Genomic DNA, 25,866 nt, shown 5'->3' with positions numbered 1-25,866 from the left:
GCTCTGAGAGGGGGCCGGGGGCGCTGGGGAGGGGCCGCGGGCTGTGGGGAGGGGCGGGGGGCTCTGGAGGAGGCGCGGGGCGCTGAGGAGGGGCGGGGGCTCTGGGGAGGGGCCGGGGGCTCGGAGGAGGGGGCCGTGTTGCAGCCCCTCGGGCCCCTGCAGGACGGGTCTGGCGATGGCTATGGTGACGGTGATGGTGTTCACGGTATTGGTGGTGATGATGATGATGGTGTTGATGGTGTTGGTGATGGACGTGTGTGGTGTGGCGGCTGCGGAGCCCGGGCGCCCAGGGAAGGCCCAGAGTGGGCCAGCAGGGGGAGCCTGGGAGGTCCCCGCCCACCCTGCCCGCCTGCCCCCGCCCGTCCCTGCCAGCACCGCCCGTCCTGGCCCCTCCCCGCCCCGCCTCCGCCCACCCTGCCCGTCCTGGCCCCTATCCCCGCCCGCCCCGCCCGCCCGCCCCGCCCGCCTGCCCCGCCTCCTGCCCGCCCTGTCCTCCTGGCCCCTCCCCGCCCGCTCACAGGAAGAGGTTATCCAGGACATAGTGTGGTAGTCCAGGTAGCTGCTGTCCTGGAGGAAGCTGGCGGCATAGACGATGATGGCGTTGAGGCCCTCGCTGTGGTAGCCTGAGAGGGCAGCCGTCGCTGGGCTCTGAGCCACACAGGGGCACGGAGGGTCTGCCGGGCCCAGCAGGGGGTCTGACCTCCAGGATGACCACGGGTGCCCGGGGGGGGGGTCTCACCTCCGTGGGTGATCACGGGTACCCAGGGAGGGGGGTCTCACCTCCGTGGGTGATCACGGGTACCTTGGGGGGGTCTCACCTCCGTGGGTGACCACAGGTACCCGGGGGGGCGTCTGACCTCTGTGGGTGACCACATGGTAACTGGGGAGCCTCACCTCCGTAGGTGACCACAGGTACCCAGAGGGGGGTCCGACCTCTGTGGGTGAGCAGTGGTACCCGGGGGGGCCTCACCCCCATGGGTGAGCATTGGTATGGGGGGATCTCCCCTCCGTGGGTGACCACAGGTAACCGGAGGGGTCTCACCTCCATGGGTGACCACGGGTACCCGGGGGGGGGTGCCAAACCTCCGTGGGTGACCACGGGTACCCGGGGGGGGGTCTGACCTCTGTGGGTAAGCACTGGTATGGGGGGATCTCCCCTCCGTGGGTGACCACGTGGTAACTGGGGGGCCTCACCCCCATGGGTGACCACGTGGTAACTGGGGGGGCCTCCCCTCCATGGGTGACCACGTGGTAACTGAGGGGCCTCCCCTCCATGGGTGACCACGTGGTAACTGGGGGGCCTCCCCTCATGGGTGACCACGTGATAACTGGGGGGCCTCACCTCCATGGGTGATCACGGGTACCCGGGGGTCCTCACCTCCGTGGGTGACCACGGATACCCGGGGGGTGTCTGAACTCTGTGGGCAACCACGGGTACCAGGGTAGGGTCTCACCTCTGTGGGTGAGCGCTGGTGGGGGGGAGGGAATCTCCCCTCCGTGGGTGACCACGTGGTAACCGGGTGGCCTAACCTCCATGGTTGACCACGGGTACCCGGGGGCCTCACCTCTGTGGGTGACCACCTTCATGTGCAGCCAGATCATGTGCAGGTCGATGCGGTGCTCCTGCTCCCCATGATGACCGTGTGCCACAGGCGCCCGTTGGCCGCACCGCTGTCCTCTGCCGCGCTGTCCCCAAACAGATCTGCACTGTCCCCAGGCATGTTCTTGGCGGTGGCTACCGGGGTGTCAGCTGGAAGAAGCACCCCTGGGGCTGGACGCGTCGGCCTCTCACGGCCGCCTTCATTCTCCCGACCTGGCTGCCTGTCCCCTTACAGGACCTGGCTCAAGTGCCACCTCCTCCAGAAAGACTTCCGTGATTGCACCTCCCGTACACTTGACTCCTAACACTTCCTGGGTCTCTTCCCCTTTAACTGAAGCGAACAGCCAGAGGCCCAGGGGGTCACGGTGGGCTGCTCCATGTCCCCCACCCCTCAGCAGAGCCACGTTGCTGACAGCAGGGGGTGAGGACTGGGGTCCACAGCTGTGCCACGGAAGACAACAGTGCTGGGGGCGGAAGTCAGACCCAGCTCCCTTCCGGGTCACTCCCCAGGCCCGCAGTGCTGGGGCGGGAGCGCCACTGGGGCCCAGGTCCCTGCGCATGCGCACCTTGGGCGCAGCGGTGAGGGCTCAAGTACGGGGCCCTGCACCCGCGTGGGGGACCCGGATGGAGCTCCACTCTGCCGGCTCCAGCCTGGCCCAGCGCCGGCCTTTTGGGAAGTGACCCAGCGGATGGGCGTGCTCTCTCCCTCTCTCTAGCTCTGACTGCGTTTCAAATAAATCAGAAGAAAAGCAAAAAAATAAATAAATAAATAAATAAATACTGAACTTCTAATACACCTTAGAGGTTTACCCAAATATTTATGTTTTAATTGCTGACTTACAATATATCTGTCAAAAGTTCAGTGATTTAAAACATGAGAAAACAGAAATACCAAAAAGCATTCATGTCTCCTGCAATACTATCAAACATCTAGAAAAAATATTTACTTAAGAAACGGGAATATTCATCAAATAAAAGTTAGAACAAATTCACACCTATCAGTTTAAATTGTATAGAATAAAAATAAATTTACTGAAGAAACTATAAAAACACTTATCAATGCCCCAATGTAAAATATATGTCCTTACTGATAGAGATTTAATAGTCTAATTTTTAAATACACATTTCAACATTTAGTTATGAAAACACTGTATACTACTAAATATATCATGTGTTCCTCCTAACAAATGACAAAGATCAGAGCCTGCGACGGGGAGGCCGCAGGGTGTCTGTCCGCAGACTGCGGGTGCAGGAGTCTCCGTGGGCTCCCTGCCAGGTAGCGGGGCGCCAGCGAACACCCGAACCCAGGAGCGCTAAGAGCCTCGGCCGAAACATCCCGCACCAGCCGTGGCACGGGCAGCCGGGGCTGAGGTGGCCTGAGGCAGAGCCTGCGGAGACGGGGCGCTGCCGGGACCCTCAGCGGGGACTCTGCACCCCGACCAGAGACCCAGGGCTTCTCCCGCCTGCCGGACGCGGGTCTGAGAGCGCGTGACCCGCCGTGCCGCCCGCACCCGCTCCCTGGGGCTGCCCGGGAGCTGAGGGCCGGGCCCCTGACCACCGGTGTCCAGGTGAGCCCGCAGAACCCTGCAGTCTTGGGGGCGGGAATCTCCACGTTTCCAGAAACGCACACGGGGACGTGGGTGCCGACGGTGATCCCGACTGGCCTGGGCCGGCGCTGCGCTGTCCCCCAAGTCCCCTCCACCCCGAGACCTCAGCGTTTTCCAGAAGGCCACGCAGGTGGAGGCGGACACTGGAGCCACAGGGGCGCACCTGGAACAGCAGGCGCCGTGTGTGTAAGGACGGACAAGTGTACGTGGCCCTCAGTGACATCTGGAATGCTCCCTGGCTTCAGGGCTCGGCGAGATCGTGAAACACCCGACAGTCAGAACCGAAATGTCATTGTAGTTGTCACTGTAGCTGGGAGCTTCGGTGAGGCTTTGCCCCTGTGCTTCGCTGGGTTTGCAGGGTCGAGGAGGGGAGGGGAGAATCGTCATGAATTGATGAAGACGCTGACACTGGACGAAACAGATGCGGACTTGGCTTCGCCTTCCTCCTTGTCCTCACGGGCACTGGGCAAGCAGGCACTCCGACACAGGCTGTGCCAAGGGAATCCTGCTTCCTGTAAGGAGCCCTGGGATTCTCCATGTTTGAGAACACCGAGTACTAATCTGCAGGCACAGGGACCCATTTCCGGGGAGGCCTTGGCGCCCTCTCCCCTTCCCATGGCCCCCTCCCTTCCCCATGCCCCACCCCCTCCCCATGGCCTCTTTCCTTGCCCCACCCCTCCCCTTCCCCATGGCCCCCTTGCTTCCCCCACGTCCCCCCATTCCCACAGCCCCCTCCCTCTTCCTATGCCCCATCCCCTTCCCCCTTGCCCTTCTCACTTTCCCCCTGCCCCCTCACCTTCCCCACAGCCTTGGGGCAGGGGTTCTTTTCCTCCAAGTCCCCTGTCCCTTGACTTGTAGACTGAACCCACTTTTTACACTAAAATCTCTTCATTTTCTTGCAAACACGCACGCAGCAGAACTGCAAGGGCATGGGTAAGGTTTCCCACCAGCAGCCCCCCCCCCCCCCCAGCCCTGAGGAACCAGGAGCCGGATTTTGGATGTTGAGCGTACAGGGCCTGGTATACGAGAGAGATCCAAAGACGGGGCTTGTTGCCAGCCTTGATCCTGTCTGCACTTGCTGTCTTCATAACCTGTGGGTGCGAGTTAACTCACAAAAGATTTTTTATACAGGATCTATAAAAATATTGATATTTTTCTAAGAAAATAAATGGAACCTTGTGTTGGCCAAAAAATGTAGATTTCTGCAGACACGAGCGTTTATTGTTTAAAGGTTGCATGCCACTGTGAATAAGAGAAAACTCCTACCATCTGCCTCCTATATCTACAAGGCACCTGCTTCTCATATGGAATTGTTCAGAAATGACTAGTTCAGGCGAAGTGCAGCTGGGAATAAGTTTCCATGTTTTCTGGTGCCATGCCTGTAAGTCAGGCACCTGGGGCCTCCAGACACCACACGGGAACAAGATCCTCACCACACACTGCACAGTGTCCACCTTAAAAAAGAAAAGTTTTTAAATTGCTTTAAGATTTATTTATTTACACGGGGGTGGGGTGGGGGAGAGAGAGAGAGAATCTTGCATCTGTCAGGTCACTCCCCAAATGCCCACAGCAGCCAGGGTTGGGCCAGGTGGGGTTGAGAGCTCTACCTGGGACTTGCACGTGGGAGGCACGGGTGGCTCATCACCGCCAGCTTCCTGGATGCATTAGCAGGGAGCTGGAGTGGAAACAGAGGAACTGGGGCTTGAACCAGAACCCTGCTACGGACCGCTGCCATCAGACACTACAGCCTAGCCTAAGGGGCCAGGACACGCACCCCAGGATTTTTTCAGCTGCTGTCTTGACAACTTGTTACAGCCGCCCTTGTGAAGTAATAATTAACTGCTTGTCTCTTAAACGTTCTGAGAAAGCACCAGAAACTGGGATGGAGGCCTGCTTTAAGCAAGCTCACTGACAATGCCAAGGCCGTACCTGGGACCCCCCTAACAGTCCCTGAGGCATGAGAGCTATTGGGTGTGATGAGTGACCTGCGTGAAGGTGCCCCAAGTGTTCCTGCATTAGCTGCGGCTGCAGGGATCCCCTTCCATGGAGTTCTCACGTGTTTATAAGGACAGGAGGCTGAGAGAGAGGTTTTCCCTCCACTGGGTCATTCCCCAGAGGGCTGCAATGGCAGTGCCAATCTGAAGCCAGCAGCCAGGAGCTTCCTCCAGGTCTCCCATGCGGGTGCAGGGGCCCAGGGACTTGGGCCACCTTCTGCTGCTTTCCCAGGCCACAGCGGAGAGCTGGATCGGAAGTGGAGCAGCTGGGACATGAACTGGCGCCCATGTGGGATGCCAGCACTGCAGGCGGTGGCTTTACCCGCTGTGCCACAGCCCCAGCCCCTGGTGTTTTTCTATAGAAATATTTTGTTCAGAAGTCTGAATGATAGCGGGGGTGGGTGCAGTCTTAAATGTGCAGTTATGCTTGCCCAAGGGGATGCTGATTTTGCAAGAGGGAAGCAGCCCAAGGCATGCCATCTGAGCAGGCAGAGGCCCTCCTTAATCTTATTTTTCAGAATCTTTCCTGCAAGCTTTTCCCTTTTCTTGGGGGGAATCTCCCTGTGCTCTTTCCAAACTGCTATGAATGATTTAAGTGCTGAGCCTTGAGCCTACTGCCAAGCCTAGAGTACATCGGATCCAGATGCTGAGATAGCCCAGAATGGTCCAGCCTCTGTACCTCCCACACAGAACCACTAGAGGGCTATACTTGGGATGAGAAGGTGATGAAGGAACCATGGGGAACCAAGCACCTCAGGCCATGCCTCTGAAAGCAAACATTAAGCTATTTGCACTGGGTTGCAAACTCCAGGGCAGGAGGCCCCAGGGCAGGAAGCCATACTGGGTGTCCATAGCCCGCACTGTCTAATGTCCTGTGTGGGATGCATTGATCACTGATTGTTGTAAATCCTGGGCTCCCAGCAGTCCCCTGTGGGTGCTCTGGGATTGTAGTTGTGCGGTGGGTGCAGCCTGTGTGTGCTGGGTGAGGCGTTCAGCTCAGCTTCAAGCTCCTGGCCACAGTGGTGCTACACCAGGCATAACTCAGGCCAGGTAAGAAAGGGCTGATACCAGGGGTCAGCACTGTGGCATAGCGGGTAAGGCCACCACTTGCCATATGGGATACAGATTTGAGGCCTGGTTACTCCACTTCTGATCCAGCTCCCTCTATGGCCTGGGCCCATGCACCCCCATGGGAGACCTGGAAGAAGCTCCCGGCTCCTGGCTTCAGCTTGGTCCAGCCCCAGCTGTTGTGGCCATCTGGGGAGTAACCCAGCAGATGCGAGATTTCTCTCTCTCTCTGTAACTCTGCCTTTCAAATAAATCTGTTTTTAAAATCATAGGAAATAAAATCACTTTCATGGCAAAGAGAAAATAATAAACATCAGAATCTGGTTTTAGACTGCAAATTCCTACTATGTAACTTCCAAATATCAGGATACATTCATTCTTGTAATATTTAAAGGTTAATAATTTATCCAATTTTATCTTATGATTTTAATCCACTCTGAACAACTCAGCGTGCCCCTGGAGATTCCCACAGTGGTCCTGGTGAAGTCAAATAGTAATTACAGAGCTTTCAGTGTAAAGATGAGATTATTTTTAATTATTGAGTAGAGTACTTACGTCTCCATACTTATATAATTATGCTACTCATTAAATGGTTACTGAAAGCTGAAGTGTAATTTTAGTGATAGCTACCTATTTTTCTGTACACATTTTACAGTTGACAAATTAGTCAAGAACATTTGTTCTCTTCAAGATCTTTACAGCTGTGCCAAAGTACTCAGGAGGATGGAAAATGGACTGTGTCCACTTATTAAACCTTTAACTCATTTTTCAAGGTACACTTTCAGGTTTTCTTTCTTCTTCCTCTTTTGCTTTCTCCTCAAAAAAAGGGTCAAAAAGATTCCTAGGATGGATTACAGCATGAGTAAATGGTGACTAAAAAAGCTAAATATTTATTATTTAATCCAGCTGTGTATTTGTTGTTGATTTCTTGAAAACTTAGGCAAGGTACACTTCACTTTATTTTTTAAAAATTAGCAGTATTATAATAAACCAGAAAGAACTAAAGTTTGCCTTTGTCTCTCTAAACGGAAATTTCCAACAACATATTCACACACTGCAGCCAATTCCTGTGAAATATTCCATAACCAGCACAGAATAAGCACTATGGTATATATTTTAAATATGAGCCTTCTCTATCCTTAAAATTAAGGATTATGATTATTTACATCTCACCATTTCTTCTTTTTTTTTAGTGACTTCATAAAATTTCTTTTTTTTTAATTTTATTTAATGAATATAAATTTCCAAAGTACGACTTATGGATTACAATGGCTTCCCCCCCATACCATCCCTCCCACCCACTACCCTCCCCTTTCCCACTCCCTCTCCCCTTCCATTCACATCAAGATTCATTTTTAATTATCTTAATATACAGAAGATCAGTTTAATATACATTAAGTAAAGATTTCAACAGTTTGCTCCCACACAAAAACATAAAGTGAAAAATAATAGATGAATTTTTAAATGATGATGAAATCAGATCAGACCTATTGTCATGTTTAATCCCAGTGAGAGTCAAGTTGGGAATTGATAATTTCTTTTTTTTTACAGAAGATCAGCTTAGTATACATTAAGTAAAGATTTCAACCGTTTGCACCCCCATAGAAACACAAAGTGAAATATACTGTTTGAGTACTCATTATAGCATTAAATCTCAATGTACAGCACATTAAGGACAGAGATCCTACATGAGGAGTAAGTGCACAGTGACTCCTGTTGTTGACTTTACCAATTGACACTCCTGTCTATGGCATCAGTAATCTCCCTATGCTCCAGTCATGAATTTCCAAGGCTATAGAAGCCCTCTGAGTTCTCCGACTCTTATCTTGTTTAGACAAGGTCATGGTCAAAGTGGAGGTTCCCTCCTCCCTTCAGAGAAAGGTACCTCCTTCTTTGAAGACCTGTTCTTTCCACTGGGATCTCACTCACAGAGATCTTTCATTTAGGTCTTTTTTTTTTTGCCAGAGTGTCTTGGCTTTCCATGCCTGAAATACCCTCATGGGCTTTTCAGTCAGATCCGAATGCCTTTAGGGCTGATTCTGAGGCCAGAGTGCTGTTTAGGACATCTGCCATTCTATGAGTCTGCTGAGTATCTTACTTCCCATGTTGGATCACTCTCCCCTTTATTTATTCTATCGGTTAGTATTAGCAGGTACTAGACTTGTTTATGTGCTCCCTTTGACTCTTAGTCCTTTCATTATGATCAATTGTGAACTGAAATTGATCACTTGGAATAGTGAGATGGCATTGGTACATGCCACCTTGATGGGATTGAATTGGAATACCCTGGTATGTTTCTAACTCTACCATTTTGGGCAAGTCAGCTTGAGCATGTCCCAAATTGTACATCTCTTCCCTCTCTTATTCCCACTCTTATGTTTAACAGGGATCACATTTCAGTTAATTTTCAACACTTAAGAATAACTGTGTGATAATTACAGAATTAAACCAGTCATATTAAGTAGAACAGACAAAAAAAATACTAAGAGGGATAATGTATTAAGTTGTTCATTAACAGTCAGGGCTATGCTGATCAAGTCACCATTTCTCATAGTGTCCATTTCACTTCAGGAGGTTTCCTTTGTGCTTTTCAGTCAGTTGTCACCAATCAGGGAGAACATATGGTATTTGTCCCTTTGGGACTGGCTTACTTCACTCAGCATGATGTATTCCAGATTCCTCCATTTTGTTGCAAATGACTGGATTTCGTTGTTTCTTACTGCGGTATAGTATTCTAAAGAGTACATATCCCATAATTTCTTTATCCAGTCTACCGTTGATGGGCATTTAGGTTGGTTCCAGGTCTTGGCTATTGTGAATTGAGCTGCAATAAACATTAGGGTGCAGACCTCTTTTTTGTTTGCCAATTTAAATTCCTTTGGGTAAATTCCAAGGAGTGGGATGGCTGGGTTATCTTCAGGTTTCTGAGGAATCTCCAGACCGACTTCCATAGTGGCTTGACCAGTTTGCATTCCCACCAACAGTGGGTTAGTGTCCCTTTTTCCCCACATCCTCGCCAGCATCTGTTGATGGTAGATTTCTGTATGTGAGCCATTCTAACCGGGGTGAGGTGAAACCTCATTGTGGTTTTGATTTGCATTTCCCTGATTGCTAATGATCTTGAACATTTTTTTCATGTGCCTGTTGGCCATTTGGATTTCCTCTTTTGAAAAATGTCTATTGAGTCCTTGGCCCATCTCTTAAGTGGGTTGTTGGTTTTGTTTTTGTGGAGTTTCTTGATCTCTTTGTAGATTCTGGTTATTAACCCTTTATCTGTTTCATAGTTTGCAAATATTTTTTTCCCATTCTGTTGGTCGTCTCTTCACTCTCCTGTTTCTTTTGCAGTACAGAAACTTCAATTTGATGCAATCCCAATAGTTGATTTTGGCTTTGACTGCCTGTGCCTCCCGGTCTTTTCCAGAAACTCTTTGCCTGTGCCAATATCTTGAAGGGTTTCTCCAATGTTCTCTAGAAACTTGATGGTGTCAGGTCGTAGATTTAGGTCTTTAATCCACGTTGAGTGGATTTTTGTGTAAAGTGTAAGGTAGGGGTCTTGCTTCATGCTTCTGCACGTGGAAATCCAGTTTTCCCAGCACCAATTATTGAATAGACTGTCCTTGCTCCAGGGATTGGTTTTAGATCCTTGATGAAATATAAGTTGGCTGTAGATGTTTGGGTTGATTTCTGGTGTTTCAATTCTGTTCCATTGGTCTATCCATCTGTTTCTGTACCAGTACCATGCTGTTTTGATTACAACTGCCCTGTAGTATGTCCTGAAATCTGGTATTGAGATGCCTCCGGTTTTGTTTTTGTTGTACAAGATTGCTTTAGCTATTCGAGGTCTCTTTTGCCTCCATATGAATTTCAGCATAATTTTTTCTAGACCTGAGAAGAATGTCTTTGGTATCCTGATTGGGATTGCATTGAATCTATAAATTGCTTTTGGGAGAATGGACATTTTGATGATGATTCTTCCAATCCATGAGCATGGAAGATTTTTCCATTTTTTGGTATCCTCTTCTGTTTCTTTCTTTAAGATTTTGTAATTCTCATTGTAGAGATCTTTAACGTCTTTGGTTAAGTTTATTCCAAGGTATTTGATTGTTTTTGTAGCTGTTGTGAATGGGATTGATCTTAGCAGTTTTTTCTGTCATGGCTTTGCTTGTGTATACAAAGGCTGTTGATTTTTGTGCATTGATTTTATATCCTGCCACTTTGCCAAACTCCTCTATGAGATCCAATAGTCTCTTAGTGGAGTTCTTTGGATCCTCTAAGTAAAGAATCATATTGTCTGCAAAAAGGGATAGTTTGACTTCTTCCTTCTCAATTTGTATTTCTTTAATTTCTTTTTCTTGTCTGATGGCTCTGGCTAAAACTTCCAGAACTATGTTAAATAGCAGTGGTGAGAGTGGGCATCCCTGCCTGGTGCCAGATCTCAGTGGAAATGCTTCCAAATTTTCCCCATTCAATAGGATGCTGGCTGTGGGTTTTTCATAAATTTCTTTGATTGTATTGAGGAATGTTCCTTCTATCCCCAATTTGCTTAGAGTTTTCATCATGAAAGGGTGTTGAATTTTATCAAATGCTTTCTCTGCATCAATTGAGATAATCATATGGTTTTTATTTTGCAGTTTGTTAATGTGGTGAATCACATTGATTGATTTGCGAATGTTGAACCATCCCTGCATACCAGAGTTGAATCCCACTTGGTCTGGGTGGATGATTTTCCTGATGTGTTGTTGTACTCTATTGGCGAGAATTTTATTGAGGATGTTTGTGTCTATGTTCATCAGGGATATTGGTCTATAATTTTCTTTCAGTGCTGCATCTTTCTCTGGCTTAGGGATTAAGGTGATGCTGGCTTCATAGAAAGAATTTGGGAGGATTCCCTCTTTTTCGATTGTTCTGAATAGTTTGAGAAGAAATGGAATTAGTTCTTCTTTAAATGTCTGGTAGAATTCAGCAGTGAATCCATCTGGTCCTGGGCTTTTCTTTGTTGGGAGGGCCTTTATTACTGTTTCAATTTCTGTTTCAGTTATGGGTCTACTTAGGTTTTCTATGTCTTCCTGGTTCAATTTTGGTAGATTGCATGTGTCCAGGAATCTATCCATTTCTGATAGATTTTCCTGTTTGCTGGCATACAGGTCCTTGTAGTAATTTCTGATGATTCTTTTTATTTCTGTGGTGTCTGTTGTTACGTTTCCTTTTTCATCTCTGATTTTATTGATTTGGGTCTTTTCTCTTCTTTTTTTAGTTAGTTGGGCCAATGGGGTGTCAATTTTGTTTATTTTTTCAAAAAACCAGCTTCTCGCTTGGCTGATTTTTTGTAGTGTTTTTTTGGATTCAATCCTGTGAATTTCTTCTCTGGTTTTAATTATTTTTCTTCTCCTACTTGTGGGGAGCAGCTCGGATTAGACTAGGTTACTGGAATTAAGACTTATTCTATGCATCTGCTCTCCCACAATATGGCGCTGGGAGAGAAGAAAACAGCTTCTATACAGCTGCCTCCAGTTCAGCCAATAAACAGCAGGACTTGCTCCTGATTGGAGGAGAGCAGCGTACTCGGCGTGTGGGCAGCCGAGTTGGGATTGGCGGAGGAGGACTATAAAGGAGGAGAGAGATGGCATGCACCAGGAACATCTAAGGGGAACATCTAAGGGAACACCTGTGCAGCCCCCGAGAGAGCCGGCCGGCGGTGTGCTGCTCCCCTGCGGAAGTGGGGAATGTGGCCAGGGGGAACTGCCCTTCCACGGAGGTGGAAGGGATAGTAGCCAACCTGGGAAGAACTAGCAGCAAACCCGGGGAGGGCCGAGCAGACGAAAGAACAGCGCAGGGTCCTGTGTCGTTCCTCCACGAAGAGGGGGAGCGACATAATGGTGCCGTGACTCGGATATGAAGCCTAGGCAGGGTTTAGTGTCGTTCCTCCACGAAGAGGGGGAGCGACATAATGGTGCCGTGACTCGGATAGGAAACCTAGGACAGATAGGAAACTTAGGAGGGAAGAAACGGGAAGAACTGGGAAAATACCGGAGAGAGAGACTAGCAAACAGCCTAGGGAAAAGCCGGACGAAAAAGGTGCCGGAAGAAGCTATTGAAAGCCTAGGCATAGACTCAGATACGGACTACGGGGGGAAGCTGAGAGAAATCTCTAAGGTCGAAAGCGAAAGTGAAAGCTAGAACAAACAGACTCAGAGATGGACTGTGGGGAGAAGCCAGGAGAAATGAGGGAGGAGTATTGTTGGAGGAAAGCTTGGGGAAACATACCGGGTAGAGAAAAATGTTAGGGAAATTGAAGCCGCGGGAGGCAGGCCGAGGCGGAGACGAAAGCCACTTTGGGATTCTCAAGTTAGCCCAGGAATGGGGGGCGAAAAGTTGAAACCAGAAGCGGAAACGTAAGCCAGATTGGGATCTGTCTGATTAGCCCGGGGAGCAAAGGACGGGAAGCCAAATCGTGGGGCAGAGACGTGAGCTGGGTTGAATTCGCCAGGCTAGCCCGGGGAACTTGGATTGAATGCTAGTGGTGGAGACGTGAGCTACGCTGTGTGTCTCGCGGAGGCTGCCGCGCGCAGACAGAGCGTGCGGGGCTCAAGTAGATAGGGAATGCTGGGTTAAAGCGAAGCCGCGCAGATGAGAGAGGCGCGGGCTGAAGCAGCTCAGAGCCGGAAAGCCACCGAGAAGCAGCCTCGGGGCGCCGGGAAGCCGCGGGGATAAGAGAAACAGAAGTTTAGAAGTAAAATGAGAGAAATAGGAATGCTGGAAGATAGAAGTAAAATGGGAGAAATAGGAATGCCCGGAGATAGAGAAATAGAGAAATAGAAAGGCCTCCCCTCAACATGGCAATGAGAAAGCTTGGATTCGGTCTGCCTGATTAGGGAGGCGGTGAGCACCTGCGGGCGGCTAGCAGCTTATGCGCCGCAGGTCACCGAAGATAGGCACGAATTAACATCAGAAAGGCCTCCCCACAATACTGCAATGAGAAGGCTTGGATTCGGTCTGCCTGATTAGGGCGATAAGCACCAGCAGGCAGCTCGACCAGAGTGTGAGCTGCAGGTCACCGAAGATAGGCACGAATCAACACCAATAAGTCACCCCACAACATGGCAATGAGAGAGCTTGGATTCGGTCTGCCTGATTAAGGCGGTAAGCACCAGCAGGCGGCTCGACCAGAGTATGAGCCGCAGGTCACCGAACACAGGCACGCATCAGCACCTAAAAACCTCCTCACAACATGGCGAAGAGAGGACCCGGATTCGGTTTGCCTGATTGATAGGACTTGTAAGAACCTGTGCCAACTCTAGCAAGCAGAGCAGAGTGTGTGCCGTGGGACACCGAAGACAGGCGCGTATCAACGCTAAAAAATAAAAAGAAAGGGGTATCTGTGGGGAGCAGCTCGGACTAGACTAGGTTACTGGAATTAAGACTTATTCTATGCATCTGCTCTCCCACAATATGGCGCTGGGAGAGAAGAAAACAGCTTCTATACAGCTGCCTCCAGTTCAGCCAATAAACAGCAGGACTTGCTCCTGATTGGAGGAGAGCAGCGTACTCGGCGTGTGGGCAGCCGAGTTGGGATTGGCGGAGGAGGACTATAAAGGAGGAGAGAGATGGCATGCACCAGGAACATCTAAGGGGAACATCTAAGGGAACACCTGTGCAGCCCCCGAGAGAGCCGGCCGGCGGTGTGCTGCTCCCCTGCGGAAGTGGGGAATGTGGCCAGGGGGAACTGCCCTTCCACGGAGGTGGAAGGGATAGTAGCCAACCCGGGAAGAACCAGCAGCAAACCCGGGGAGGGCCGAGCAGACGAAAGAACAGCGCAGGGTCCTGTGTCGTTCCTCCACGAAGAGGGGGAGCGACACTACTAGATTTGGGTTTGGTTTGCTGCAGTTTTTCTAGGTCCTTGAGATGCGCTGAAAGCTCATTTATTAGGTACCTTTCCAATTTCTTGATATAGGCACCTATTGCTATAAATTTGCCTCTCAATACTGCTTTTGCTGTATCCCATAAGTTTTGATATGTTGTGTTGTTGTCTTCATTTACTTCCAGAAAGTTTTTGATTTCTCTTTTGATTTCTTGAATGACCCAGTGTTCATTCAGGAGCATGTTGTTCAGTCTCCATGTGTTTGCGTACTTTCTGGGGCTTCCTGAGTTGCTAATTTCCAGCTTCATTCCACTGTGGTCTGAGAAGCTGCATGGTATGATTCTAATTCTTTTAAATCTGCTGAGACTTGCTTTATGGCCTAGTATGTGATCAATCCTAGAGAAGGTTCCATGCACTGCTGAGAAGAATGTGAAGTCTGTAGATGTAGGATTGAAAGTTCTGTAGATATCTGTTAGATCCATTTGGGCAATAGTGTCGATTAAATCTGCTGTTTGCTTGTTGATCTTCTGTCTGTATTATCTGTCTATTTCTGAGAGTGGAGTATTGAAGTCCCCCAGTACTATTGCATTGGGGTCTAAATCTCCCTTTAAGTCCCTTAACATATCTTTTAAATAGACCGGTGCCCTGTAATTAGGTGCATATCCATTTATAATAGTTACATCTTCCTGTTGAATTGAACCCTTAATCATTATATAGTGTCCCTCTTTGTCTCTCTTAACAGTTTCTGTATTAAAGTTTATTTTGTCTGATATTAATATGGCTACACCTGCTTTTTTTTGGTTTCTGTTTGCATGGAATATCTTTTTCCAACCTTTCACTTTCAGTCTGCATGCATCTTTGTTAGAGAGATGTGTTTCTTGTAGGCAACAAATAGTTGGGTTGTGTTCTTTGAGCCAATCAGCCAATCGGTGTCTTTTAACTGAAGAATTCAGACCATTAATGTTTAATGTGACTATTGATACATAGTGACTTTGCCCTGCCATTTTCCCGGAGATATTTTCTTTTTTTTTTTTTTAACTTTTATTTAATGCACATAAATTTCCAAAGTATGACTTATGGATTACAATGGCTTCCCCCCCATACCGTCCCTCCCACCCACAACCCTCCCCGTTCCCACTCCCTCTCCCCTTCCATTCACATCAAGATTCATTTTTGATTATCTTAATATACAGAAGATCAGCTTAGTATACGTCAAGTATGGATTTCAACAGTTTGCTCCCACACAGAAACATAAAGTGAAAAATAATAGATGATTTTTTTTTAAATGATGATGAAATCAGATCAGACCTATTGTCATGTTTAATCCCAGTGAGAGTCAAGTTGGGAATTGATATTTTTTTTTTACAGAGGATCAGTTTAGTATGCATTAAGTAAGGATTTCAACAGTTTGCAACCCCATAGAAACACAAAGTGAAATATATTGTTTGAGTACTCGTTATAGCATTAAATCTCAATGTACAGCACATTAAGGATAGAGATCCTACATGAGGAGTAAGTGCACAGTGACTCCTGTTGTTGACTTTACCAATTGACACTCCTGTCTATGGCATCAGTAATCTCCCTATGCTCCAGTCATGAGTTTCCAAGGCTATGGAAGCCCTCTGAGTTCTCCGACTCTTATCTTGTTTAGACAAGGTCATAGTCAAAGTGGAGGTTCTCTCCTCCCTTCAGAGAAAGGTACCTCCTTCTTTGATGACCTGTTCTTTCCACTGGGATCTCACTCGCAGAGATCTTTTGCCAGAGTGTCTTGGCTTTCCATGCCTGAAATACTCTCATGAGCTTTTCAGCCAGCTCCGAATGCCTTTAGGGCTGATTCTGAGGCCAGAGTGCTATTTAGGACATCTGCCATTCTATGAGTCTGCTGAGTATCTCACTTCCCATGTTGGATCACTCTCCCCTTTATTTACTCCATCAGTTAGCGTTAGGAGGTACTAGACTTGTCTATGTGCTCCCTTTGACTCCCAGTCCCTCCACCATGACCAACTGTGAACTGAAACTGATCACCTGGAACAGTGAGATGGCATTGGTACATGCCACCTCGATGGGATTGAATTGGAATTCCCTGGTATGCTTCCAACTCCACCACTTGGGGCAAGTCAGCCTGAGCATGTCCCAAATTATACATCTCTTCCCTCTCCCATTCCCACCAACATGTTCAACAGGGATCACATTTCAGTTAATTTTCAACACTTAAGAATAATTGTGCATCAATTACAGATCTAAACCAATCATATTAAGTAGAACAGATAAAAAAAACTACTAAGAGGGATAATGTATTAAGTTGTTCATTAACAGTCAGGGCTATGCTGATCAAGCCACCGTTTCCCATAGTGTCCACCTCACTCCAACAGGTTTCCCTCTTGGTGTTCAGACAGTCGTCACTGATCAGGGAGAACATATGGTATTTGTCCCTTTGGGACTGGCTTATTTCACTCAGCATGATGTGTTCCAGATTCCTCCATTTTGCTGCAAATGACTGGATTCCGTTGTTTCTTACTGCGGTATAGTATTCTAAAGAGTACATATCCCATAATTTCTTTATCCAGTCTATCGTTGATGGGCATTTAGGTTGGTTCCAGGTCTTAGCTATTGTGAATTGAGCTGCAATAAACATTAGGGTGCAGACCGCTTTTTTGTTTGCCAATTTAAATTCCTTTGGGTAAATTCCAAGGAGTGGGATGGCTGGTTCGAACGGTAGGGTTATCTTCAGGTTTCTGAGGAATCTCCAGACCGACTTCCATAGTGGCTTGACCAGTTTGCATTCCCACCAACAGTGGGTTAGTGTCCCTTTTTCCCCACATCCTCGCCAGCATCTGTTGTTGGTAGATTTCTGCATGTGAGCCATTCTAACCGGGGTGAGGTGAAACCTCATTGTGGTTTTGATTTGCATTTCCCTGATTGCTAATGACCTTGAACATTTTTTCATGTGCCTGTTGGCCATTTGGATTTCCTCTTTTGAAAAATGTCTATTGAGGTCCTTGGCCCATCTCTTAAGTGGGTTGTTGGTTTTGTGTTTGTGGAGTTTCTTGATCTCTTTGTAGATTCTGGTTATTAACCCTTTATCTGTTGCATAGTTTGCAAATATTTTTTCCCATTCTGTCGGTTGTCTTTTCACTCTCCTGACTGTTTCTTTTGCAGTACAGAAACTTCAATTTGATGCAATCCCAATAGTTGATTTTGGCTTTGACTGCCTGTGCCTCCCGGCTCTTTTCCAGAAATTCTTTGCCTGTGCCAATATCTTGAAGGGTTTCTCCAATGTTCTCTAGTAACTTGATGGTGTCAGGTCGTAGATTTAGGTCTTTAATCCATGTTGAGTGGATTTTTGTGTAAGGTGTAAGGTAGGGGTCTTGCTTCATGATTCTGCACGTGGAAATCCAATTTTCCCAGCACCATTTATTGAATAGACTGTCCTTGCTCCAGGGATTGGTTTTAGATCCTTGATGAAATATAAGTTGGCTGTAGATGTTTGGGTTGATTTCTGGTGTTTCAATTCTGTTCCATTGGTCTATCCATCTGTTTCTGTACCAGTACCATGCTGTTTTAATTACAACTGCCCTGTAGTATGTCCTGAAATCTGGTATTGTGATGCCTCCGGCTTTGTTTTTGTTGTACAAGATTGCTTTAGCTATTCGAGGTCTCTTGTGCCTCCATATAAATTTCAGTACCATTTTTTCCAGATCTGAGAAGAAGGTCTTCGGTATCTTGATTGGTATTGCATTGAATCTGTAAATTGCTTTTGGGAGAATGGACATTTTGATGATATTGATTCTTCCAATCCATGAGCATGGAAGATTTTTCCATTTCTTGGTTTCCTCTTCTGTTTCTTTCTTTAAGGTTTTGTAATTTTCATCGTAGAGATCTTTAACGTCTTTGGTTAAGTTTATTCCAAGGTATTTGATTGTTTTTGTAGCTATTGTGAATGGGATTGATCTTAGAAGTTCTTCCTCAGCCATGGCATTGTCTGTGTATACAAAGGCTGTTGATTTTTGTGCATTGATTTTATACCCTGCTACTTTGCCAAACTCTTCTATGAGTTCCAATAGTCTCTTGGTAGAGTTCTTTGGGTCCCCTAAATACAGAAACATGTCATCTGCAAAGAGGGATAGTTTGAGTTCTTCCTTCCCAATTTGTATCCCTTTAATTTCTTTTTCTTGCCTAATAGCTCTGGCTAGAACCTCCAGAACTATATTGAATAGCAGTGGTGAGAGTGGGCATCCCTGTCTGGTACCAGATCTCAGTGGAAATGCTTCCAACTTTTCCCCATTCAATAGGATGTTGGCTGTGGGTTTTTCATAGATTGCTTTCATTGTATTGAGGAATGTTCCTTCCAAACCCAGTTTGCTTAGAGTTTTCATCATGAACGGGTGTTGTATTTTATCAAATGCTTTCTCGGCATCTATTGAGATAATCATATGGTTTTTCTTCGGCAGTCTGTTAATGTGGTGTATCACATTGATTGTCTTGCGCACATTAAACCATCCCTGCATACCAGGGATAAATCCCACTTGGTCTGGGTGGATGATCTTTCTGATGTGTTGTTGCATTCTATTGGCGAGAATTTTATTGAGGATTTTTGCATCTATGTTCATCAGGGATATTGGTCTGTAATTCTCTTTCAGTGCTGCATCTTTCTCTGGCTTAGGAATTAAGGTGATGCTGGCTTCATAGAAAGAATTTGGGAGGACTCCCTCTTCTTCGATTGTTCTGAATAGTTTGAGAAGAATTGGAGTTAGTTCTTCTTTAAACGTCTGGTAGAATTCAGCAGTGAATCCATCTGGTCCTGGGCTTTTCTTTGTTGGGAGGGCCTTTATTACTGTTTCAATTTCTGTCTCAGTTATGGGTCTGTTTAGGTTTTCGATGTCTTCCTGGTTCAATTTAGGTAGGTTGTATGTGTCCAGGAATCTATCCATTTCTGATAGGTTTCCCTGTTTGCTGGCATACAAGTCCTTGTAGTAATTTCTGATGATTCTTTTTATTTCTGTGGTGTCTGTTGTTACATTTCCTTTTTCATCTCTGATTTTATTGATTTGGGTCTTTTCTCTTTTTTTTTTTAGTTAGTTGTGCCAATGGTGTGTCAATTTTGATTTTTTGTAATGTTTTTCTTGATTCAATCCTGTTGATTTCTTCTCTGATTTTAATTATTTCTCTTCTCCTACTAGATTTGGGTCTGGTTTGCTGTAGGTTTTCTAGATCCTTGAGGTGAATTGAAAGCTCATCTATTTTGTGTCTTTCCAATTTCTTGATGTAGGCACCTATTGATATAAACTTTCCTCTTAACACTGCTTTTGCTGCGTCCCATAAGTTTTGGTATGTTGTGCTGTTACCCGGAGATATTTTCTAGTATATGCTTTGAGCTTCCCATGCTCTTTTACTGGTAGGTGTTCTTCCTTTACCTTCTTTCATATTGATGGCCGTCTTTCTGTGTTTCTGAGTGTAGCACATCTTTAAGCATCTTTTGCAGGGCCGGACGAGTGGCCACAAAGTCTTTCAATTTCTGTTTGCTATGAAAGGTCTTTATTTCACCTTCATTCACAAATGAGAGCTTAGCAGGATTTAATATTCTGGGCTGGCAATTTTTCTCTCTTAGCACCTGTGCTATGTCTCGCCATTCCCTCCTAGCCTGTAGTGTTTCTGATGAGAAGTCAGCTCTGAGTCTAATTGGAGATCCTCTGAGAGTAATCTGACGTTTCTCTCCTGCACATTTTAGGATCTTTTGTTTATGTTTCACTGTGGTAAGTTTAATTACCACGTGTCGTGGGGAGGATCTCTTTTGGTCATGTTTACTGGGGGTTCTATGAGCTTCCTGTACTAGGATGTCTCTGTCCTTCTCCAAATCCGGAAAGTTCTCTGCTAGTATCTCACTAAAAAGGCCTTCTAATCCTTTCTCTCTCTCCATGCCTTCAGGAACTCCTAGAACCCGAATGTTGGGTTTTTTAATAGTATCCTGTAGATTCCCAACAATATTTTTTAGATTTCTAATTTCCTCTTCTTTTCTTTGGTTTGACTGTATGTTTTCCTGTGCTCTATCTTCTAAGTCCAATAGTCCAATATTCTCTCTTCTGCTTCACCCATTCTGTTTTTAAGGCTTTCTAATGTATTTGTCATTTGATCTATTGAGCTCTTCATTTCATTTTGATTTCTCTTCACTATCACACTTTCCTGTTCTACTAGTTCTGCATTTCATTTTGATTCTTCCTTAAAATTTCATTTTCATGAGAGAGATTTTCAATTCTGTCCAATAAGGATTTCTGTAGTTCAAGGATTTGCTTTTGAAAGCTTGTAAATGATCATATCCTAAATTTTTTGAAATCTGTATCTTGCATTTCTTCTATCTCATCATCTTAATAATCTTGGCTTGGGGTATTTTCTTTATTTGGAGGCATCATAGTGTCATCGTTGATCTTGTTCCCTCGATTTCTGTGTTTATTGCTTGGCATAGTTAATTCTTCTTTCGTCACTGTGCGTTTTTTTTTTTTTATACTATGTCTGTGTTAAGTGGACTGCCTGCTGTTGGAGGAGCCTTGGAGGCTTGAGATGGGTGTGGCCTGAGAGCTCTGCTTGGTTCTTCCAGGTTATGGGTGTGCAAAGGTGACACCCTCAGGTTATGCGTGGTAAATCTCTCTCTTTTATTTATTTATTTATTTTATTTATTTTATTTATTCAGGGGGTAAGTAATACTGCACGGCACGGCTGTGCAGAATTGATGGTATTTAGCTTCCAATCTCTGGCTTCTACCCAAAGAGTCTGTGCAGGCTCTGTTTCTCCTCTGGACTCCCACTGGGTTGCCTAGGCTACTGAATTGTAGTGACTCAGTTCCTTAGCTCTCCCCTGTTGTTATGTAAATCCAGAGAGGGGGCCTGCTCTTTGTCTCTTGCAAACTCTTCAAGCCTTGCAGCCTTGCAACCTTTTCAAGGTTAGGGGAAAGAGAAACCCCCAAGCTTTTTTTTCTTTCTCTCTGGTAGTGAGTCTGGTGCACTTTCTGGCTCCCCTCTAGATTCTGACCCCCGTTTCCCCACCAATGTCTCGGGTTATTGAGCTCACCTCCCCTTCCAGCGCCGATGTGTGGACTCGGAGCCCTGGGCGTCCCAACTCTCCCCACTGGTGTCTGTGTGACATGCACTCCCCTTCCTGCACTGGCACGCAGACCCTGCGGCTCCCGCGGCTCGGCTTCCGCATGGTGGGCGACCTTGTTCTCCCTGTAGGTCCTCTGATTCACAGCCACTAGATCCAGAAGAGTTTCCTCTGAAATTTTTTTCTGGTCCTTTTTCTGAGGCTACCGTAACTCCCCTTTTATTAAACTAAATTTTCCCGGACTATCGGTGCGCGTCCTCACTATTCTGCCATCTTGGCTCCGCCCCACCATTTCTTCTTAAAGCTTCTGTTTATCAAATCAAATATAAAATCCTTCAAATAATTGAAACTTGATCTTTAAAAGAAGAATTTTTATCTTGCTAAGAAATTACAAAATTACAAAAGTCTTTTCTGGTTTATAACTGCTACAAAATGAAAATATCAGATTAAATTTAACTTTCAAGGTACACGAGATGGCAATAAGGAAAAAAAAGCAGTTTTTTTTTTTCAAAAACATACTAAATAAGGAGTATAAGTTCACTAACCATATTAAAAAAGATTTCAGAGTCTGCTATATGGGAAAAAGGCAATAAAGTTTTGGAGTAGGAAAAACTGCTTTGTATCCTCAATCCTCTGGTTAAAATTAATTATAGCAAATGTTTATGAAAACATTCGTTCCTCCCATTTATAAATTCTTAATTTTAGTATGGATGATTCCAGACTTTTATTTTGGAAAGAAACTGTTGGAGTATTGAAAGGTTTACAAAAGAACAGACAGAACTTGTAATTCTGGAAAATTGTACATACAATGGGCTACATCCTGTAGAGTTTTCATTTGTGTGAAACATTTGGAGGGACTTAATACTGGTAACCAGGAGAAATCAAAGAGAGACAGAAAGCTCCATATTTCATCTAAGCTGTTACATGATATAAACATATGTTAGAGAGAGCAGGAAAAATGCCATGTTGAATACTTATGACCAAGAAGTGACCTACCCCCACCCATGCAGTTAAGAAAAAAATTCTATGTTGCATGTACCCTGTGAAATGTCCTATTGCCTAACCACATCCTAGCTGAAAGACAGCCAGTTCCTCTGTAACCTTGCCAATTCCAAGAAATGTCATTAGCTCATGCAAACATAGTTGAAAACCCCTACTTATTACACCAGAAAATTGTAACCGAACCCTGCCATCTACATTGTGATTTTGCCCCATATAAGTCTTGCTAGACAGGGAACCCAGCAACACAATGTGGCTCCCAAGTCTGTACTGTGTCCCTGGCTGGTCAGTCTGCGACTCATCAATAAAGTTCTACCCAAATTCAGTCTCTGAGTGGTACTCTCCCCATTCCCCATAACACATTTGGTGACACAAGAGAATACCAACTAATAATTACAAACAAAGGCTGCTTTACCTCTGAATCTAATTTCTAGGTAAGCAAAATAAAATAAGTAATGATTTTATCAAGGATTTAAATAAACGTAATGATAATACATTCACCAGAACATATGTGTAGTGTTGCCCAAAAATAACAATAAAGGGTGCGAGGGAGTTTACTATGATGCTTTTCATTGCTATTCTGATTTTGAACTAAGTTGCCAGGCAGCCATAACTGTAACAAGAATGCTCAGGATGTTTTCCAATCATACTTTACCTAAGGAGCTTTAAATGATCAAACAGTACCAATATCTAAAAATGTTTTAAGGTAACACATTTCATTTGTTTGAGTAATAATTTAACTGACAGTAAGTTTCTAGGATACAACTGTAATTTTAGAGGTATATCAATAAGTAATGTAAACTAGCCACTAAAATAATCTGGATATGGTTCTTTATGCATTTTAAATACATGCATAAATAATATATACTATACGTATTAGATGTCACCATATATGTAAAAACACAATACATTTTCTATCTAAAGAAACAGTTCACCAATTACTTAGGGCAAGAAAAGTTTGAAATTTACATAATGTTAACTGTTAAACAACGTTACAAAATGAATTTATAACATTCATAATTGAAGTGTATTAGCTAATTTGAAAAATACATGTTAGTAAATTGTCTTGGCTTAAATAAGAATAGAAAACATAGTATTTTACAAGTCATTTCTAACATGCCTTTAACAGAGTGAATGGCATTCAGATTCCTCTTCTTAAGTTTAGCTCAGGGCATCTACAGGTTTTATCAATGCAGTTTGAAATCATGGTAAAGGAAGGTATACAATAGGTTTCTGCAGTCTGTTTTATGCACAAACATCTGTCTGCTTCTAGGTTAAGCTAAAAACAGCCAGAACAACACTCTACAATAAGAGCACCTACTCAAACTTGCCTTCAGTTTACATCTGAAAACACTGGGTGTTACACATCACTTCACACTAGCTATGAATTCTGAAATCTAATAGAAAAATAAGACATAGTCTCTGAACTGTTAGAGGACCATCACCAATTATGTATGATAAGTAACAATTCGAAGAGAAAAATGACTTGGTTCAAACGAAGAGGAAAACAGTCACAGGTGGGTGGTGTAAAGATCCTAAAGGATTTCCGTCCTTTAATTAAATTAACTACAGTGTTTTAGTTAAAACCGTTCCAGCACCATCCCCTCAGCCAATTCCGCCTTGGCCTGGGCACTACCCTCCAACCCGCCCGCCTGGACCTGGACCTGGGCCGGGCCGGCGCCTGCGAGGCCGCAGCGCTGCTCTTTGTGCGCCGAACGAGGAGGGCGGTACGCGGGCCAGGCCGCCTCCCGCTCACCACCCTTGAACTCCCAGTCCGAGGCAGAAGAGGGCTGCCGGCGGGGCACGGTCGGGGTCCCTCTCGGTGGCGCCCTGGGCCGGCTCCATTCTGTGCGGGGAGCAGACCGGCTAGCGGGGGAGGCGGCCCGGGTCCCCGCCGCCGCCCCGACCCTGCCCCCTCGGCTTCTGCAGCCGCGCGGGCCCCGCGGAGCACCCCGCCCGCCGGCTCCTGGGTCCGCGGGGTCCTGGCCGAGTCCGGCCTCCTTGTCCGCCTGCGCACTCTGGCGCCGCGCGGCGGGCGGGAGACGGGCGTTGGGTGCCAGGTCCGGGCTGGCTGGGCCATCGGGTGTCCGCGCAGCACAAACGGGGCTGACAGGTCGGCGAGCTCGGCCGAGGGGCCTCGGGCAACCCCGCGCACCTGCGTGGGGAGGCGGCGAGGTCCCCAGGAGGCAGGAATGGCGTTGGTGTCTTGCAGTCTGGTTTGCACATAAAGAATGCAGCCATCTGGTGGCTTGTGGTCCCTGGACTTGCCCCGAAGGTGGGAAGGAAGCCGTTCCGATTGCACTAAGGTTTTGATCATCGCTGGTGGGAGGCAGGAGGATAGGCAGGGGCTTACGGAGCAGTAGTCTAGGAGAACAAAGAATTCCAGAGCACTCGAAAATCGTTATCTCGCCCGAAGTACTAGAACAAGATGCTTTAAACATGGGTTGGAATTGAGCAAAGATTAGACACCTTTTTAAAAAGGTGCTCTGAGCACCACTGACACCACGGTTCTGACAGTATTTCATGACAATGGACGGTGACAGTTCTACCACAGATGCTTCTCAAGAAGAAATATATCTTCCAGTTGCAAATGTGGCTAGGATAATGAAGAATGCCACACCTCAAACAGGAAAGATTGCAACAGATGCCAAAGAATGTGTTCAAGAATGTGTAAGTGAGTTCTTAGCCTTACAGTATCTGAAGCAAGTGAAAGAGAAACAGAAGACAATCAATGGAGAAGACATTCTCTTTGCCATGTCCACCTTGGGCTTTGCCAGGTATGTGGAACCTCTGAAATTGTACCTTCAGAAATTCAGAGAGGCTATGAAAGGAGAGAAAGGATTTGGTGGAGCAGTCACAGCTACAGAAGGACTAAGAGAAGAGCTTACTTACAGAGGAGGCATTCACTAACCAGTTACCAGCTGGCTTAATAGCTGCGGATGGTCAGCAACACAATGTTATGGTTTATACAACATCATATCAACAGCTTTCTGGTGTTCAACAAATTCAGTTTTCATGATCTGCAGAAATGATGGATGGAAGTGTAGAGAAGCAAGAGTCTGTGATTCTGGAACGGACATCAGAAGAAAATGACATGAAAAAATGTCTCTTTGCACATTAAATAGGTGTAATGTAGTTTCCTGATGCTTGACTAATTGAGGTGCTAATTCTGACTTGAGAATCTTTTTCATGAATGATTTTAAAGAAAAATTTGGAATTTAAAGGTATTAAAATATTTTTGTTTTGTATGAGAGAAAATGATAAAATCCCTAATTAAGTGAATGACTTTAAGAAATCTATGAGAAAAGTATATTCTTATGCTGACATAAACACATCAGTAGTGAAAAGAGGGACATCACCTCATTTTAGGAATCAGAGTAACCGTAACCTTCATAGGCTAACTATTTATGCTAAAATTTCAGCAGTACCCATTAGATTTTAAGAGTCAGTGCTAAGGTCAAGATGTGAAATTTGTGAATTTTGTAATTTCCCATTGACTGTATTAGTTTATCTGCATTCTAATGTTTTAGTGTTCATAATTAGTTGTCTAACATTTTAAATTTTTCTCTTTTAGATGAAGAAAGGTCAGATATAAAACAGAAATCTAGTGAACTATTTTAAATAAAAAACACTTTTGGGTAGGCCATT

At 45.8% G+C, this 25,866-nt stretch overlaps 1 pseudogene; it reads left to right on the top strand.

Moving 5' to 3' along the window:
• Positions 1-24,385: 24,385 nt before the first annotated feature.
• On the top strand, positions 24,386-25,328 carry LOC100338961 (nuclear transcription factor Y subunit beta-like; annotated as a pseudogene).
• The last annotated feature ends 538 nt before the right edge of the window (positions 25,329-25,866 follow it).

This window comes from Oryctolagus cuniculus, unplaced genomic scaffold, assembly GCF_964237555.1.
Source record: "Oryctolagus cuniculus unplaced genomic scaffold, mOryCun1.1 SCAFFOLD_55, whole genome shotgun sequence".
Lineage (NCBI taxonomy): Eukaryota > Metazoa > Chordata > Mammalia > Lagomorpha > Leporidae > Oryctolagus > Oryctolagus cuniculus.
The sequence above is the reverse complement of the archived record's forward strand: the minus strand, read 5'-3'. Positions and strand labels throughout refer to the sequence as shown.